General features: G+C 44.5%; 1 long non-coding RNA gene across 10 annotated transcripts in view; it reads right to left on the minus strand.

Annotated features, from left to right (window-relative positions):
- The window catches only part of LOC108447811, a 96,753-nt gene that overhangs the window by 30,937 nt on the left and 47,706 nt on the right, over positions 1 to 18,110 (minus strand). For 8 of the 10 annotated variants that reach the window (XR_001863501.1, XR_001863498.1, XR_001863499.1 and 5 more), the window contains exon 2: positions 8,941 to 9,201. The exons of the other annotated variants lie outside the window; for them this stretch is intronic. This is a non-coding gene — a long non-coding RNA (uncharacterized LOC108447811). The remainder of the gene's footprint in view (positions 1 to 8,940; positions 9,202 to 18,110) is intronic. 10 annotated transcript variants of the gene reach the window in all.

The raw sequence follows: 18,110 nt of genomic DNA on the forward strand, positions 1-18,110 counted from the left end.
TCTGCTCACTCAGTTGAGTTTATTATCTTGAACTTGTGCAAGAAAACATTTCCTCTGCAGTTCCAAAAGCCCACCTGCTCCGTGAGGGGAAGTTATGCCTTTGCCATGCCCTGCTCCCAAGCCAGCTGTCCAAAACTCCCAGACGGGCACAGCATTAAACCCGTTCCAGGGTGGGAAAGCTCAGGGGTCCAGCCTAGGGAGGATGGGAATGCTCTGCATGGAGCCTGAGTGTCTGTGCTATGACCTTGGCTGAACTTCTTTGTCATGGCTAAGGATGGCCGTGTTATATCATACCTCATATCATATCATAGCTTATATCATAGAATGGTCTGGGTTGGGCATGAACACATGGGCAGAACTCCATCCTTGAAGAACCAGAGATTTATTCATCCCACACCTCAGCTCCCCAGCTGTAACATCACCACAACTCCACTCTGCCTTTTCCCATTCCCTTCATTTCCCAGCTCTTCCTGCACTCCAGTAAAACATAATAAACCATCCAGTCTCAACTGGAACCCGTAATCACTCCCGAGCAGAACAGTAATATCCAGCACTGTAAGCCGTCCTCGTAATACCAATATCATCAAGCGCTTCTTTTTTTGTCTTAAAATTCTGTTTTCCCGTAAACCTCAGCCCGCAGGACCCGCCGAGCTGCAGTGGAGGAAAAACAATGTAATTGCTTGGCTGCACGTACGGCTGGCCTGGATCAGTAATCGGATTTCCAGGGACTCAGTAGGTAAGGGGCAGGGCAGAAGGAGCAGGTTCGCCTACGCAAGCTGGGACGGAAGGACTTAGCTCGTGCTGCTGGTCAGGCTCCATCCTCCTCCCCAAACCCCTGGCGTGGGGCCTTGCTCCTGTCCCAGCCATTCACCTTCCTGAAAAGGGAAGAATAACCATTCCTTTTAAAGTTTCTCCACAAGCTGCTCTTTCCTCTTAGTTTTTGGGAAAAACTAAACAAGTTCTGCTGGCGGAGGAAGAATCCCGGGCATGGAAGGGTCTGTACAACGGGACATGGCAGGACCACAGAGGTTCCCATAGGCGCATTCAGGATCATCCCTGCATGGTCCATGAAGAGGGATTCAGGGTGATTTTATTGCCTTTGGTCCTTGTGACCTCACCCCCATTGCTGGGATTATTTGGGGTATCCTGATACTCCCCCAGGAGGGATGGGTCAGCTAAACCCTGCTGCAGCACGCACAGGAGAAAAGAAATGAAAGGACCCCAGCTCCCAGGCACCCTGGAAATAGCACAGTGCCTGTCACGCAGTGCCCTCCAGAAGGCAGAGGATTTTTGCACAGATTTCTTAATACTCCAAGGAAAAAAAAAAAATAGAGTCCTTTTGGGCTTTGTTACACAATTCATTTACTCAGACTTTCTCATCTGCTCATTCCCGCGTCAGGAATGCAATGGGACTTTACCTGACCTACATGGAGGGACCCCCTGTGCTGCACCCTACAGTGGGATGTATTTCTTTTAAGGGAATTATGCATCCTATGATGCTCAAGTTCCAGAGGGTCTCCATCCCACCCCGTTTCTAATTCAGCACTTCATGTTTAGAGCAGGAAAAGGGGCTGGGCCATATTTTCTATTAAATCCTACTGAGATTTCAGTGCCTTTAGGACACACATGCGCTCCCCAAGGCTGATCTGTTGCTTAGGTGGATTTCTCAACAGCTCTGTTTTTCTCTATTACCCCCTCTGAAATAATCTTAAGGATGATTTGTACTTCTGCTGAGCAACCAGGGCTTACTCACTTCTTGCATAGCCAATACCCAGACCATTGCTTGAGTCAGGTAAGGATGGAGGGGAAATATGGGTAAGTTTAGACAAATCACTGTGATTACTTGGAGATCCTGACCCATTTTCCCAGACCTGAAGACCACTTCTACCACATATGGAGGAATGGGGAACACAAGCCATCCTATGGGGTGCCTTAGCCATCTTATGGGGTGTGTTAGCCACCCTACAGGGACTGTGAGCTCCCCAGAGCCTGCAAGGTGTCAGGATAGAGCAGTTCCTTGCCCAGTTCTGCACAGAGCTGTCAGGATGACAGACTTAACCTCCCTCTGTCCCTGTTTACCCAAAGTAAGAAGATTGTAAGGCTTAGTTAATGTTTGTAAGTGCCTCAGGGTTCTTATATGATAGGCTCTATGTACATGCAAGTGTATTATAATACATGTCATAGGAAGAATTAATAAAGCAGAATGTATTAATTTAAAGGTAGCAGACACTCGTGCACGATAGCCTTTCTAGCTGCTTCTTTGCAGGCACCCAGAAAATGGTATTTAAGTTAAAATCAGGTTAAAGAAAAATAATGCAGTCAATCACTGCCAGATAATCAAGTCAGTAAATATCAATTATATAAAATGAGTCACCAATAAGAAATTTGATAAAATCAGATGGCAGGGAAAGACACTGTGGGAGGCAGATATGACACATGTATTAACTTCAGAAGATATTCTGTTCTTTTTGGAAGCGTGGCTTTTATTTTGAGCACCTCCATTTTCTTCACAGCCTTTCAAAATGTTGGGAGCCTGAGAAGCAGCTGGACACAACAGCAGAAGGATGGTCCTTTTGCCTCAAAACTTTGGTGGGGGACAATGTGAGCTCCCAGGAAGGAACTGGAGGATCCTCTTAGGGTGAGAATCAAAAGCCCTTTAAGCATTCCCAAGCACAGAGGCATCCATGTGTTTGAGGTACTGGGAGGAAGGAAAGTACAGGCAGAGCCGGGTGGGCAGGCTGGGAGTGTGGTCACAGACCTGGTAACTGAGGGGTGGCACTGAAGCAACGCTGGCTCCAGGAGTAAGGATGGACTAGGACCTGCCTGTAGCCCAGATTCAGGGGAATGGTGATGTAGAGCAGAGCTTCCAGTGCTGGAGGATCCCTTGGAGAACCCAGGAACCTCACTGGTGCTTACAGAAACACAAGCTTACAGAGGCCAGCTCTCTCTTGCAGCCTTTTCTTTAATCTTAAATCAAAATCCGGGTTTTTTTTTCACTTTTCCAAGGTGCTGCACCCCCTGCATTCCTCCTCCTGCCACAGAAGTCACCCCCGGGCTTGTCCCCCTGGGCACAAACACAGCACTGGACCAGCAGCCAGGCTTTACCTCCAGTACAGGTATATTCACCCCTGCTTATGGGGAGGGATAAGGAACCTTTGGTAAAAGAATAAAATCAGCACTTTCTCTCTCTCTCTCTCTCTCTCTCAATCTGCATAAAATAAAGAGAGAAAATAAAATTCCAGCAGCTACAAGCTGGCGACATTATACTGTCATAATCCAGAAATGAACATTGATTCTGAGGAAGTCTCTTCTTCAAACTTTAACGCAACAATTAAGTATTCCATTGTCATGGCTCAATTAAATGGTATGGCCTGAGAAAATTGGGGATTGTAAAGTGAGGATGGAATGTGCTTTGATCCTCTTTCCAGGGTTATTGTTTCATTAATAAATGAACATGTCATTTGTCTCACCAGAGGGAGCTCCTGCCCTCCAGGCTTTTTCCCTTTTTTGTTCAGGTTTTATAAAGATGAATTTCCAGTGCTCTGAAATACCATGGATTAGTAGTTAAGCCTGACAGCACTTCGGGGAGTAGTGGGCTTAAAGTGCCTCACACAGGTCTCCAAAGCACTTGTTTACTAATAGAGGAAATCAGCGACCGTCTGCAGCTGCTGATATCGCATTACCATTTGGAAAGACAGTAGCTGAGATAACAAATCACACAGTTTTAATAATTACTCCTGCATTCCAGTTTTTTGTTTCCTGCGTTACTGCAAAGGCTGGATTTCTTCCAAATAAACAGATAAAAACAGTATGGAACTTTTATCTTTTAATGATAATGACAACACATCATGTTTCACTAAAAGTTTCCTGCTGGATTTTTTTCTGATTTCTAGAGTTTCAATAAAATGTAATTATACTTTATAATTCCACTCTTTTAATCTTCATTTCAAAAACTATTCACAGTTAGCAAGTTTGCTAGGCACGGAGAGGGGGTGAGGAGCAGGAGCCGGCTTCCCCCACATCGGGCTGTTCATAAATTCTGTCTGGGGGTAAACCTGTCATTGAAACGGCACAAACTGAGCTGCTTTGCATTCAAATTAATACCTAGTTTAATTTGAATATAAAATAGCTCCATTTATGTGGTTATTAAGAAAAAGTAACAAAACCGCTTGGCGATGAATGGATGTTCAAGATAGGATACACTCGCAACCTATTTCTTTTCGGTACTTGGGGGTTTATTTCTCCTTTTCTTAATCCCTTGGATACTTTGGAATTGGGATGTTTTCCTATCGATAGATAAGGCTTTAAAACAAAGCAGTATCTCTGAAATCTGGATGGTTAATATATGCTCTGGGAGTCAAAAACTTCCAATTAACCCAATACCGAATTAGGCTTCACGTGTTTTGTTCGAATACATCTTCCCATCTTGTCCTTTGCTACGCTCAGAAAAAAAGTCAGCAGTGTCAGTCACAACTTTTCTTGCTAAATAATTTCACAGATTTATTTAGGAGAGCAGAGAAGAGGAAGAAGAGAGGAACACCACAATTAGACCTTCCTCTTCCAACTCAAAAATATCCAGACTTAAAGGTAAGGTAAACTTTTCTCACAGCTTTTAGTTTGCTTACCATCAGCCCATGTTCCACTGGGTGATTAAAGAAAGCTTTTTTAAAGCATTACTTCAGAATGATCTTAATTGGTGCAAGGTTGAGCCCTTTCTAGGAGGGGAGGGAAAAGGTTGAATAGCCTTTTCAAGTCACATGAAAGTTTCTAGGATGAATGTACGATAATTAGATTAATAAGTAGCTTAATTTATCACAGCTAAGGATTTCAACAGCCACACATTAGAGCAAGAAAAAAAAGATTAGTGTGATTCCAGTTTGTAAAAAATTGTACTGAAACTTGATTAACCTTAAATACAAAGTGCCTTTCTTTTTTGTGTGTAAATTCAGTAGTTAAGGGGGGAAAAAACCCACTAAAATAATCAGAAAAGTCTTGTTCCGTTCCTTTGTGTTCACTAGCTAATGAAAGATAGCAGGGTTGTGCAAAACAACTTTTCCTGGTGATGTTATTCTTTCTAGAACATGGATTTAGAGGAAATCTGTGATCCCTGCCAGTGCTGCAGACCCCAACGATCTGTGTGAGGTGTGAGATAACATTTGCAGGGGTTAAAAACATCTCCAGCATCAGCCAATTTCATTTTAAAATAAGAGAAAATGAAGCAGCGAGAAAAGGGGTGAAATATTTATTTAAGTATAGGGGAAAGTTGTATTCACCTTAATGATAGTAATGCAGAAGAGCTGAGCAGGAGCCTGGGTGCCAGGCAGAGGAGTGGGAAACAACCAGAGGCAAGGCTAATGAGGGGGATGCAATTAGGGATGACAATTAGCTGGGCAATACTCGCTCACACAGCACCGGTATCAGCCTAAAGTCAAACGTGGCAAAGGCACGAGCAGAGTGCAAAAAACCTTCACCCACAGATGGGAGAGTTGTGTAAAATCCTGCCAGAGCATCCAGCTTTTCCCCCCGCCACCATTTCTGCTTCTTTGCAGGACAATCCCTTAACAGAGAGTGAGGGCTTTTTGATGTTGCCATCCACCGCCGAGGTTGCTTTCGGTGGTGTCATTATTTATCAGTGCCAACGTCAGCTTTCATTAATCCAACTCCTCAATACTTGTATCGCAACTGACAAAAATTCCCCATGCTTTTTGTGAAGCCGGCTGGCAGCGGGGCAAGCAGAGCCCACGGAAGGTTCTGGAGGGTGGTGGTGGTCCCTGTCAGTGCTCACCAGCCATCGTCATTCTGAGGAGGTCTAATGCAAACCCAGCGGTGGTGAGACGTGGGGTGCTGGGTTTGGGGCTCCCCGTCCCGAATCCCTCTTTGAAAGGGGAATGAGAAGGGAGAAGGTTGGCTCATGTTCGTGGGAAAGAACAAATGAGGCTGCTCGGAGCCTACCAAAAAAAAAACCAAACCCCACCAAAATTAAAAAATGAAATAAAATGAAAAAAAAAGTGTAATGAAGCGAGAGGGGGGAAAACGGTTTCTTTAATTTTATCTCGCACTTAAGAGATGAGTAAGAGCGCTAATGAAAGGGAGGGTAATTACAGCCCAGATAGGGCCTCTTGCACACGCTGGAACGTGGGGAAGGTTAACTCTGGCAAAGGGAGATCATACAAATCAAAGTGGCTGAGGGCACTCATGCATCGGCCTGTTTGATAAGATTGATAACTGTAACCAGTAGCTTAGGAGAATCGATTTCCACTGCCGGGGATCTCTCTGGATGCTCTCATCTTTTCTTCTGTTTACATGAAAGTGAAGCTTTAAAGATGTTTTATCATCTAATGGCGAATATGACACACAGTTACAAATGGAATCTTTTTTTAATCTCAGAATGGAAAATTTAAGCGGGGCAGTGATTCGCTTTAATTATGTATATTGAACAAATATGAAGAGATGAGAAGAAACTTGTTTTTCAGCCCACTGAACCCAAGTGCTTGCCTGTAATCTAAAATGGATATCTAATTATTGTTTAACATTATTTATTTAGGAGGAGTTACGACCTCTAATTTGCCTTTAAATGATTAATTTAGTGTTTAAATAAAGCTCCTTTTATTTAATAATGTTTTCTTTAACCAATCTTCACTAATGTCAATAAACTCTTTGTTTAACCTTCTTAAAGGAAACATTTCCTCAGCTCTGAGACAATTATGAATTAACAAAACCCATATAGAAAAATGAGCTAAGCAATTATCTAATATTATTGCAGTGTGCTTAAGAAGGGAATATTCCACACCAATAACATAAGACAAGAGAGATGAAACAAGCTTTTCTAAATATTGAGCATTTTAAGCAGTCTGCCTCTTCTTGAGGTGATAAGGCAGCACAGAAATACCCCCAAAATACTCACAGCTTGGCTAAATAAACTCTGCCACTTCCATTATCATCCTAAAGAGGTTCTTGGTTCATGTCCCAGGCACAAACAAAGCAGCACAAATATCCCCACTCCGTATGTAGGGAGATGGTCAGAGGCAATGCAGGCACCTTCCTCCTGTCCTCAGCCCTCGGCAGGGCACCCTCACCCGTGCCCAGGGTGACTTTGCATCACCAGGGTGCCCCCCTGATGTCCAGGACCAGAGGGAAGGTGTCAGACATGGGGCAAGGGACAACCAGTCACATCTCAGAAACTCCTCTCCGGACATTTGTCTCTTTTATGGAGCAGGCTCTCACACTTATATCACATCAGATATACTGGCCACTTATTGTGAGAGCAAAGCGCCTTTTGAGGGTCATAGAATCAGGGAATAAATTGAGTTGGAAGGAACCTTTAAAGGTCATCTGCTCCAACTCCCCTGCAATGAGCAGGGACAGGTGTGACTGCTGTGCATTAACTGTGAAGCACAGGTGCTACATAATAAATTGTGCTTGTGATAATGCAGCTGCTTTCCTGGCCTTGCTTAGATCCTCCGTACTTTGCTCTGGTGCATGCTGGAGCTTGGAAGACCACAGGAAAAAACAGGCAGCACAAACAAATCAAAACTGATGTCAAAGAGACCAGAAAGTGACAGGAGATAAGTGGTAGAGGAGAGAGAGGAGAGGCAGAGCTTTCAGGAGGAGCCAGATGAAACAGAAAAGCCAGGAGTGGAAGAAAGTGCTGAGAAAGAGTAAGGTGATACTCATTGCCCAGAGAAGCTGTGGCTGCCCCATCCCTGGAAGTGTTCCAGGCCAGGCTGGACAGGACTTGGAGCAACCTGGGATAGTGGAACAGGGTTGGGATGAGATGATCTTTAAGGTCCCTGCCAGCACAAACCATTCTGTGTTTCTATGAATTAGAAAATACAAAATATCCAAGGCTTCAGGTAACACTGGTTACCATCTGTAGCTCCCTGGTGGAGGTCTGAATAGAGCTGTGCTCATTTCCCACGTGGGAAACGTGCTGCCTGCATTGTAGGCAGAGCTGAAAGGGTTCTCACTTTCAAAGCTCCTCTCTTGTACAACAAAAGCAGCAGCAGAGCATGATAGGTTCTCTGCAGTTACTCCTTCCAGGTTCTGGTGAGGATCCCAGGAAGAAGAAGAGGAGACAATGTCCAGATTGGAATGAAGAGGGCTGAACAACAGTGAAGGGCACCGTGAAAGCCACAGCAGTGCAGGTGTAAAAGGAAAAAGGAAAAGAGGGAAAATGGGTGTGTAACAAGCATTGATAGGAGCACTTGGCAGTAAGGAAGAAGATTGGGAAGGGAGTCTGGTGAGCCAAAGGTTGTACCTAAAGGGATCCACGACCATGGAGGGGGAATCAGGAACATGCTTAACTCTGCAATAATTACTTCAAGGCTCTTGCAAAATGTGGTGGGTCAGTTTGAGGAGGCAGGAACCTGGCCCCAGTGCCAGATCATGGCTTCAAGGATGGTGGGAGCTCGGAGTCAGTGTGGTGGAACTGCCACACCCAGCCAGGAGCAGAGCTCCCTTCCTGTCAGAGGCTGAGGGTCACCCAGGGGTGTCTCTAGTCACTCCCCAACACCTGAAAACACCCAACACATCCCTGCTCTGCTCATCTGCTCTCAGTTTCTCCCTTTCCTGGAACCATAGATTCCCCTTTGGGGCTTTTATTTTTTGTTACAACTGTCAGATTTTTTTGGCTATATTCTAAAGTTTCGATTTTATAGTGTCAATTTTTTTCCCCAACCATATGGACTAAGACTTCACCCAGGGTGCAGATGTCTAGAACAAGGGAAATCTCTAATCCTTTTTATCAGTGATGTGACACTGAGATGGCCCATTTACTGCTGGCTTGGTAGGAGGAATATCCATGAGCAGCTTATTCCTTCTCTCCCATCTTGTTCCAGCACTTGTACCCCATCCCCTGAAAACTCAGAGTGTCTGAGGCCACACAGCCACAGAGTCCAGCTGATGTTATCATTACAACCAGGAGACTCTTTTGGCACTCACCCACAAGCTGATCTCTGGGTAAGTGATGATTTGGATCCACAACATGAATGAGGATGGTCTGGGAGGCCCACAAAGTCTCTTCCAGCATTGGGATGAGCTCCCACCATGACATCTCCTCGGTGCTGGTACAGCACATGTGGAGTGAAGACTTGAATCCTGCCTTCAGCCTTGCCCCTGGTTCTCCATATAGCTTCTCTTCCCACAAATGCAGCTGTGCCCACCAGTCCAGAAGTTCCAGGAGGGACAAGACTCCCACAGCCCCTTTGAGAAAGGTGAAGGAAAGGCTGGTGAGCAACTCTGTGTCTTAAAATCTTCATCCCACAGCCTCCCCCCAGACAGGTGCCCCTGAGATGTGATAGGAAGCCAAGCACAATCTCAGCTGGTCACAGGTAAATGGGGAGGTGTGTTTGCCCCCAGGCAGCCTGAGGACGTCACCCTCTCCTGAATACAGCCTGTTAAAGAGGGATCTCCTTTTAAGTAACCATTTCCCTCCAGGCTGCTGACTCCAGGAGTGGCCAGCTGCTCATCCCAGGTCAAAAAGGGCCTGGTTAAAAGGTCCTTCCCCACCTCGGATGCAGCATGGACAAGTCCCTCAGGACTTGCTTGGCAGTGCCACAACATCCAGACCTGACCCACAGGACTCACTGGAGTCCTCCTAAGGTTAGAAGGTGACATGGTTTGTCCCAGCAGACACAGGAGGAATTTTCACAAGAAACCCCCAAAAACCTCTGCTATGATATGCAGAAGTCCTCTGGTAGCCTATGTGCAGTCCTCAAACAGGAACAGGACACATGCAACTTTTTTATTATTATTAGTTTAAAAACGTGGCATTGTGACTTTTTTTGAACCCTAGACAGGCAAGAATAAAGTGAAGGATTTCTTGCATCCACCACCTCTTCAGACAGGACTTGCACTGCACTCTGAGCTGCTAGAGAACCTTACTAACCTAAAATAAGTAAAAATTTACAAACCTAGCTAAAATAAAATCTGCTGGTTAGCAAAGAATTCACTTTGCTCCTTCCCTTCCGCTTGCTTTTAATCAGCCTTGCAGAATTCCCACTGCCTGCATCGATGGGAATGTGTAATATTGTTTGATGAATGAATAAAATATCAGGAAGGAAGTGTCTTGTTTGTCTGTGTCTTCATTATCACCTTCCCCATCCCAGAGTTAGTGCATGGACTGTGTGGCTGGACCAGTCTGTTCTCCTTTACTGGTCATCCACTGTTTGATTTGTGCTTGCAGCTGGAAGCTCTGGATATAGGTTAAGATTGAAGGTGCTTGACGCTGTACAAACAGCAAATAAAAAGATAATCCCTCCAGTATAAGTTCAGAGTTTTGCCAGATTTTGCTTTTCCCTGAGCATCTTTATTTTACATCTGAAGCCAGGGGGATAAATCATCATTTTTCCCTCATTTTCCCCTTTGTAATTATACAGACTGACACTCTGGGACTGTAACTCACTTAGATTGGGTTGGTCAACTTCTACAGTGAGGTGCGGAATATGGAGCTGTTCTGGGAAGTGGGGGGAAAAGCCAACCTAAATAGAAAGTTTTTTTGAAAGACATGCAAAACCCCTTAAGACTTGTAACCACTCACTAGAAGAGCTGTGCAAGAATCCTTTCCTTCAATTCCCTCTTTAATCTCTCCTTTTCTAAGCAGGTAATCTCAGATTATTTACCAGCATCTCATTTCTAACTCACAAGAAACTCCTGGAAGCCAGAAGAAGAAAAAAAAAAGTACTCTCCCTCAGCCTGTTTTTGTTTTGCTCTCATGTTTATTTTCATCTTAACATTAATTGCCCCATAATATCTGCTTGGTATTATCAATTAGCCTTTGCAGTGGGAAAATATTTTAGTGCCTAATACAGCGTAATGATTTTTTTCCCTATTTGCCAAGGGAGTTATTAATAAATGTCCCCACTGGGGTTACAACTCTGGTGCTCTGGTGTTTGCTTTAGGGGAAATGAGGGATTGGAGGAAAATCCTAACCAAACGGAGCTATAATTAGAGGGAAAGCAGCTGCAATTAGAAGTATATGTTCAACGACACCCACGGCACTCGGGGACAAACCTCCCCTCCACTCAGGCAGGCGTGGCAGCACAGAGTCTGGCGCTGAAATAAAAGGGGAAAACTCTTGGTTTTCCTCTTTCTCCAGGTGTTGCACCAAAGATTTGTGCTGTCTGCTCGGTATGTTCTCCAAGGAAAGTGAAAAAACCAGGAGGGTTTTTTTCAGCAGAGGAGTGCTGGCCTGGCAAAGTCAGCAGCAGACTCCTCCAAGCCGGGATTTCACCCTAATCTCTCACTCCTCACTATTTATTTAGCCTGAACTGCTGCCACAGGCTCTGCTGGACTCTCTGGGAAGCTGCCAGCCAAGCAGCCTCTTCAAGTGACACATTTCTGACATCAGACATCCACACCGTGTCCCATGGAGTCCTCTCCTGCGGCTGCAGGTACTCCAGGGCTGGATGGTGGATCCTGGCAGACCTCGTTCTCCTCCCTGCTGCTGCAACAGACTTTGTTCAGGCAGGAAAAAACAGTCACCATCCCTCTGGCTTTTCTGCCTGCTACAAATCTAAATTCTCCAGCACCAGGCAAAAAAGCATCTCATAGGCTCTCCCAGGAAAATTCAATCCTGTCAGCAGATACAAGTTTCTGGAAAGCCAAACTGGAAGGAATTCTGTAGCCTCTTGAGAATTCAGGCTGAATAAAATGTTAGGGCTTGATTTTATCAATTAGCCCAACAACAAGTTTAACAATAAGCAGCAAGGACACACATGGAATTTAGAAATGCAGCAGATGTGCAGTACTGCTTAATATGGCTTTTAGCTTAATTCATCTCATTGCAGAAATCTGTAATTCTCATGGTTTGGGTTCTGAACAGCAGCTACTGATGTAACCTTTTGTCTTTCCCTGGGTTTTGTTGGTCAAAAAACCCATCAAACAAACAAAACAAAAAACAACCAAATAATTACTATTCTAGCACTATTAGCTTTGAGGATTTACAGCTTTGCTTCTTTCACTGCAGAACTTGAAAGTAATAGAATTTACTCTGGGAAAACCTGACTGTGTCCTTGCAAGTCTCTGTAGGGCTTCTCATATTTGGGTCCCAAATAAGTGTCCCATATCCAGTAGGAAACAGACTGTTCCAGCATAAACTGGCTGGCTACAGGGGCCTGTGTTTGAGACACAGCGGTAGGAAACAAGGGAATGGCAAGAAGCTGTGTCCAGGGAGGTTTAGGTTGGATATCAGGAAAATGTTCTTCCCTCAGAGGGTGATGGAGCACTGAACAGGCTCCCCAGGGAATGGTCACAGCTCCAAACCTGACAGAGCTCCAGGAGCGTTTAGACAATGCTCTCAGGGACAGGGTGGGATTGTTGAGATGTCCTGTGCAGGGCCAGGAGTTGGACTCAATGATCCCTGTGTGTTCCTTCCAACTCAGGATATTCTATTCTATTCTATTCTATTCTATTATTCTATTTTATTCTATTCATAATCTCCCACCCCACCACGCCTGCAGAAAACACAGAAAGCAGCAGTGAAATGCAAGGATGTCCTCCACCACCCATGTGTGACACAGGTCATCCTAGCTCTGGATCCACAAGAAAGCAGATTTCCCTAAATACCCCGAAAAGTGCAACCTCACTCCTGCAGATTGCTGGGCACCAGAAAAGGCACCTAAATGAAGATTGGGCTTATTGGCCTTCTCCAGAACAGCATCTCCTCCAGATCCTGGATCTCTCTGTTTTGACCAGAAGAGGACCTTGGTGGACCTGGGGACTACTGCTTTTGTAGTGTGAATGAACAGAGATTAAAGGTCGCCAAATGAAGAATTCAGTGATTATCTATACTGAAAACAAACCTGAGGTCTGTGTTCAGTGGCCACTGCTGAACATCTTCCCTGGACTCACAGTCTGTAGGACAGTGTGAGAGGAACAGGCATCCACACCATTGTTTTGGAGCAAGGAGCACTGTCCATGCCAGCTACTTGTATTTTATACCTCACTTGTACTTCCAGTAAAGCATCCCAGGAGTTGGGAGATGAACCTGCACAGCTCAGAACCATTTGCTATAAACCAAATATTTCTGTCCCTTGAAAAGCAAGGACAATGTTTCCATCGCCTTTGGGAGGGCTCAGCTGGTGTCTGCTTTGATTCCTGGCCACAACTAAAAATTTCTTCAAAACCAGAAGAAATTTTTCTTTCCAAACTGCCATCAAACTGCCAGTTCTAGAGACATCAGACAACATTTGGTTACTTTTATTTTCTTCTTATCCTTCAGGGGAGCAGGATGATTGTAATTATGTCTTTCCATAGAATCCCTGAATGGTTTGGGTAGAAGGAAAGGAAAGGTAGAAGAAAAGGACCTTAAAGACCATCCAGTTCCATCCACTGCCATGGGCAGGGATACCTTCCACTGGACCAGGTTGCCCCAAGCCCTGTCCAACCTGGCTGGGAACACTTTCAGGGAATTTGCTTCCATGTGTACCTTTAACAACACACACACACTATTTGCACACTATATATATGTGTTACAGACCTTTCACACTCCAAGAAGTTTACAATAGATTTTAAAAGTTGTTTTGAAGGGATAAGCATTATTCGAGGGATGTGTGTGCATACCCACAAATGTATTTAGTACCCTATGGGTCCACATACACTCTCAATAAACCCATGTAGTGCTCTGTATCTAACCATAGAGCTCAGCACTGGGCCCTTTCCCCACTGTGCTTGAGGGTCTAAAATGAACAACAGGCTTTTAAAGCTACATTTATTACCTTGCCACCACCAGGAACAGCCCAACCTCATGCAGCCACTTTGACACAGACGTTAATTTTCACTTGCAGCTGTGGCAATTAGAAAGTGTACTTAATAGAGTGTCATGTTAATTGCTGCAGAGTTAACCAATTTCTCCATTTAATTGTCAATTGATTAACCTATTGAAATGGTAAGTGACTCAGTTTCCTTCCAGAACAAACAGCAGCCACATATTGTAGCTTCATCCAGCTGGAGGGGGTACTCTGTGATTTGCTCAGCCTCAATGTGCTGGTATTTTTCTACACCTCCCTGAGCTTTTAATTAGATGAGCCAATTTTACATGTATTTGTCTGCTGGAAAGGTTATCTGTGCTGGAGCTGACCTGCAGAGACAAGGTTGAGCCTAGCAGTCTTAATAGAAAAGGATTTCAGCTATGACTGCTGTACTTGATTGCATTGTAATGGTAATTAACTTGAGACTTTGCCTCCCTCAATGTTTTTTTGTAGCTTTAACTATGCAATGAGATGTTTCCCCTGTCATATATATGCACTTATTAAGCTCTCATTGGATTCTAATATGCATGCAAATAGTCAAGAGTTTCTTAAGGCTAATACTACACTACGTAGATTGTAGTGCCATTAAGTCACTACAAAGATGTAGCCTGCAGCAAACTTATAAGTTTTTTTCTTTCTTTTTTCTGCGAGCACATGTGAGGGTTTGATTTTCCATTTTTGCACTTTTCTTCCCAACCTAAAGCAGGAAAAATTTCCTCTACATGCTTTAGATCCTTTTCATCCCAAGCGTTCTGAGTGCAAGAGCCCGTTTCGGCGACTTTCCCTTCCCCAGCGGGCCTAGAAAAGTGCTGGTGTTTTAAAAGGAAGACCCCAACGTCCTTAATTCAGTTTTTCAAGTTGGATTGTAATCCATGCCCATTCCAAGTCCTTTCTGGGAGCGGCTCGTTTGAAAGCCCTCGGTATCTCCTGTGTTCCTGCATGTTCTTTTACAGTACGGCGCTGTCATTTAATTACGAGACAATCCCCCACAACTGAGCAAGCATTTTCATCATTGATAATGTTGGTAGCAGGCAACTGAGACAAAATGATTACAAACCTATGTTGCACTCAATAGTCCTTTAGAGGATTTCTCTCTTAATAGTCCTGGCTCATTCATGTTTGGTTCAGTACATTTGTTCTTTAAAAAAGGCGTAGATTAGAAGAGTTTCAGGGTAGGTTAATAACTCAACTGAAAATGGCTGCTTGCATTGTCCAAGCCTGTTCCTGCAGTTGCCTGGTGCTTTCTTCAGTTCTTCCACACTGCAGCTTTGGCCCAGTTGGTAAACAGCTTAAATCCAGACATCTTTTCATTCTCCGGCGCAGCGGATTGAAATAAAAATGCATATAAGTGGCGACTGACTGGCGCTGGCCTGACAATAGCCTGTAACATTATGCAAGGGTATTTACATAGGAATAAGGCCTTGGTAAAGAAGACAGGGGCAATTAATGACTAGGGCCACACATATAAGGAAAGTTTGTCCAATCTTTTCTTCAATAAAGATCTTTTGTAAAGTGCTATGGAAACTCATGGAGGCCCCCAAACAGACTAGGAGAGGGACTTTTGTGGTGGGGCTTTTTGGTTTCTTTTTTTAGCCTGAAGTTAAAAGGGCCGAATTTTGTAAAGGTTAAATGTAATTCTTCTGCAGTGTTGAATTTTTCCTATTGTCATTTCTTTTTTTTTTTCCTTTTTTTTTTTCCCCACAGGATTTGGGTTTGCGTGGCTTTTCCCCTAGGAGAACATGTGGAGTAAAGAAATAAAATGAATGATGTGCCTCAGCTAGGCAGGGTGGTGGAAGTGAAAGATTTGGAGGAGACCTGTCACAATGCTTGACTCCTGCTAGCACAGGTTTGGAATTTAAGCTAATTTGTAAGCACTTAGGGCCTGACTCTGACCTCTCTCACATCCCAGCAGAGCTGCTGGTGCTGCCAAAATGCTTCCCACCTTCTGAATTCATCTTTTTGCTTCATTTTATCCAGATGGATTTGGCCATGAGCGATTCTGACAAAGGAAGGAAGCCCCATGCTCTGGCTCTGGGTACTGAAGGCGGAGCACTATCTGCAGCGGGTGATGCCAGGACGTAGCCCAGGGCAGAACTTAACCCCATCCCACCAGATGGGGAACTCTCCCCTGGGCTTGCAGACACAAATAATGAGCCCATTTCCCTGGGGAGACCAGCCCACATCCACCCGGGGCAAGGATGTCACAAAAGAGCCGCAGCTGATGGTGCCTCCTGCACCTGCGAGGCCTCGAATTGTGGTTTTGCACATCTTGTCATAGAGTGGGCACAGCACTTTGGGTCTGAAGCCACCGTGATGGGGCTCCTGAGAGCCTTTTCACCAACACCATGCACCATTCAGTGTCACCTTGTCCCTCCCAAGCCACTGCCCTCTACATCTTCCCTTCCCCCATGGAAGTGTTTTCCATGGTCTCCCATGGCACATCTCTGGATGGCAGCTTGAAAATGCCCACATCAGTTGAGCAACTTTACTTTTAAGCTCATCTTCTGGGGTTTAGTGACTTTGCTTGCTCTTTTTCTAATGACCATGGAGGGTTGATTCTGTAACATTTTTAACACTCTATTCGGAGGAATCTGTCTTGAAAGCAGAGCAGGGATCCTTCTGCTCAATCCATCATATGTGTGCAAGAAGTCAACCCTTTAGTGGGCATCAATGAGGAAAAACATATGGATACCTCTAGGTTCTGCCAAGCTTTCCACCATTTCCTGATCTACCACTGAATCCTTTTCCTCTCAGGTAGAGATTCTTAGACCAGAATATAACTCCAAAAATACAGATTTCCCAGGACCCCCTGTCAGGCTAATTTCTTTCTTTAAAGTATTTTTTAGAATCAAGTCTCCCATGGAAATTAATTCCTAAAATGCTTGCTGGACATTGAAGAGAGGGACGTAAACATTACTACCACTAGTGCTTGGTTCCTATAAGAGGAGCGTGCAAGGAGCAGGGAATGTGCTTCTGCTGTAGCCCTGGAAAGCTGCAGAAATCAATGCTTCATTCAAGGCTATTGATCAGTACTAAATTAATTAGACTTCAAGGCTTATGGCAGTTGATAAGACAACTTGTTAATTTAGTCAATGATAGTGTTTTCCCTAAAGCAGCAAATACCCTCTTTCTCAGAAAAGACATTTCTAGCACTTGCTACTCAACTTTTTTTGCTCCCCCTCTCTTTTATAAAAAAAAAATACATAAAGAAAAAGACATTCACTTTACATTTAAATTAAGATAAGAATTGGACAAGGAGCTGCTTCCATTTACCCCTATTTGCCTTCTTTTTCTCCAACATGGAAGCAGGGTGTCGATAACATCTGATGCAATTTAACAGGGCAGCACCATAACATTCAGCTCCTTCAGCCCCGGCCTGTTGAACGGGGATGTTCACTTGGAAAAGCTGCTGGGGAGAGGAGGGAGGAGGGGGCAAAGCCACTTTCTGCATGTGGGTTGGTCCCTTTTTTTAATGGCAAACCCAGAGCTTTTGCTTCCCAGACTAGGAGGATGCTCATGGCCACTGACAAAGGCACGGGCACTGCCGGTCCCGCAAGCAGTGAATGAGATGAAGATATCCCAGAATACCCTGGACATGGGGCTGTACTTCCTGCTGGCTGGGAAGGACAAAAGGACAAAACCCAAGGAGTGCCGGGGTCCCACCACCAGCTCCTGGAGGCACCAGTCTGCTACCAGCAGCACTCCAACCCTCGGAGAATGCTAATAAGCCACTGAAGAGCTCAGCTTTCCTGCCATAATTCTATAGTGCTGTTGAGGACCCCATAGTGTTCACTAAATAAAGACAACTAATTGAGAATTTTTTGCACATTTTGCTCAGTGGACTTGTTGTTCAGGCGGTTGGTTGGGGAGAATGTCCCCCTACTGACAACAGGGGCTGATTGTTTTGGCAGCCGCCGGGTTAGCGCCATTGCCCGGGTCTGAGGCTGACTTTCCAAGTATGACAAAAATGTTTAATTTCGGAATTTTTTTTTTTTTTTTTTTTAATTATGTGGCTGGGAATTATTTGGAATTATTTGGGCCAGGTGGAGAACAGGGCCAGTATTCACGTGACCAAAAGAGAAAAAAATTTTTTTTTAAATTGCTGGCAGTGTTTCTCAGAATAAAACCTTTGGTCTTTCTCTCCTCTGCCTCTGTTTCCTCCCTCCCCCCCCCCAAAAAAATTCCTGTGTTTTCTGTGGTGAGGCCGACATTTTTGTGTCTGCAGGTGACACTTTGATTGAAACTAAAATTAATAAATCAGCTGAAAAGCTCACACCTACAGCTCACAGCAGGGCCTTGAAAACACGGTTATAAAGGGAGCTTTATGCCCTTGTGTAAAGAAGGAATAAATTACAGAAGCAC

Source organism: Corvus brachyrhynchos, unplaced genomic scaffold, assembly GCF_000691975.1.
Source record: "Corvus brachyrhynchos isolate BGI_N302 unplaced genomic scaffold, ASM69197v1 scaffold245, whole genome shotgun sequence".
Lineage (NCBI taxonomy): Eukaryota > Metazoa > Chordata > Aves > Passeriformes > Corvidae > Corvus > Corvus brachyrhynchos.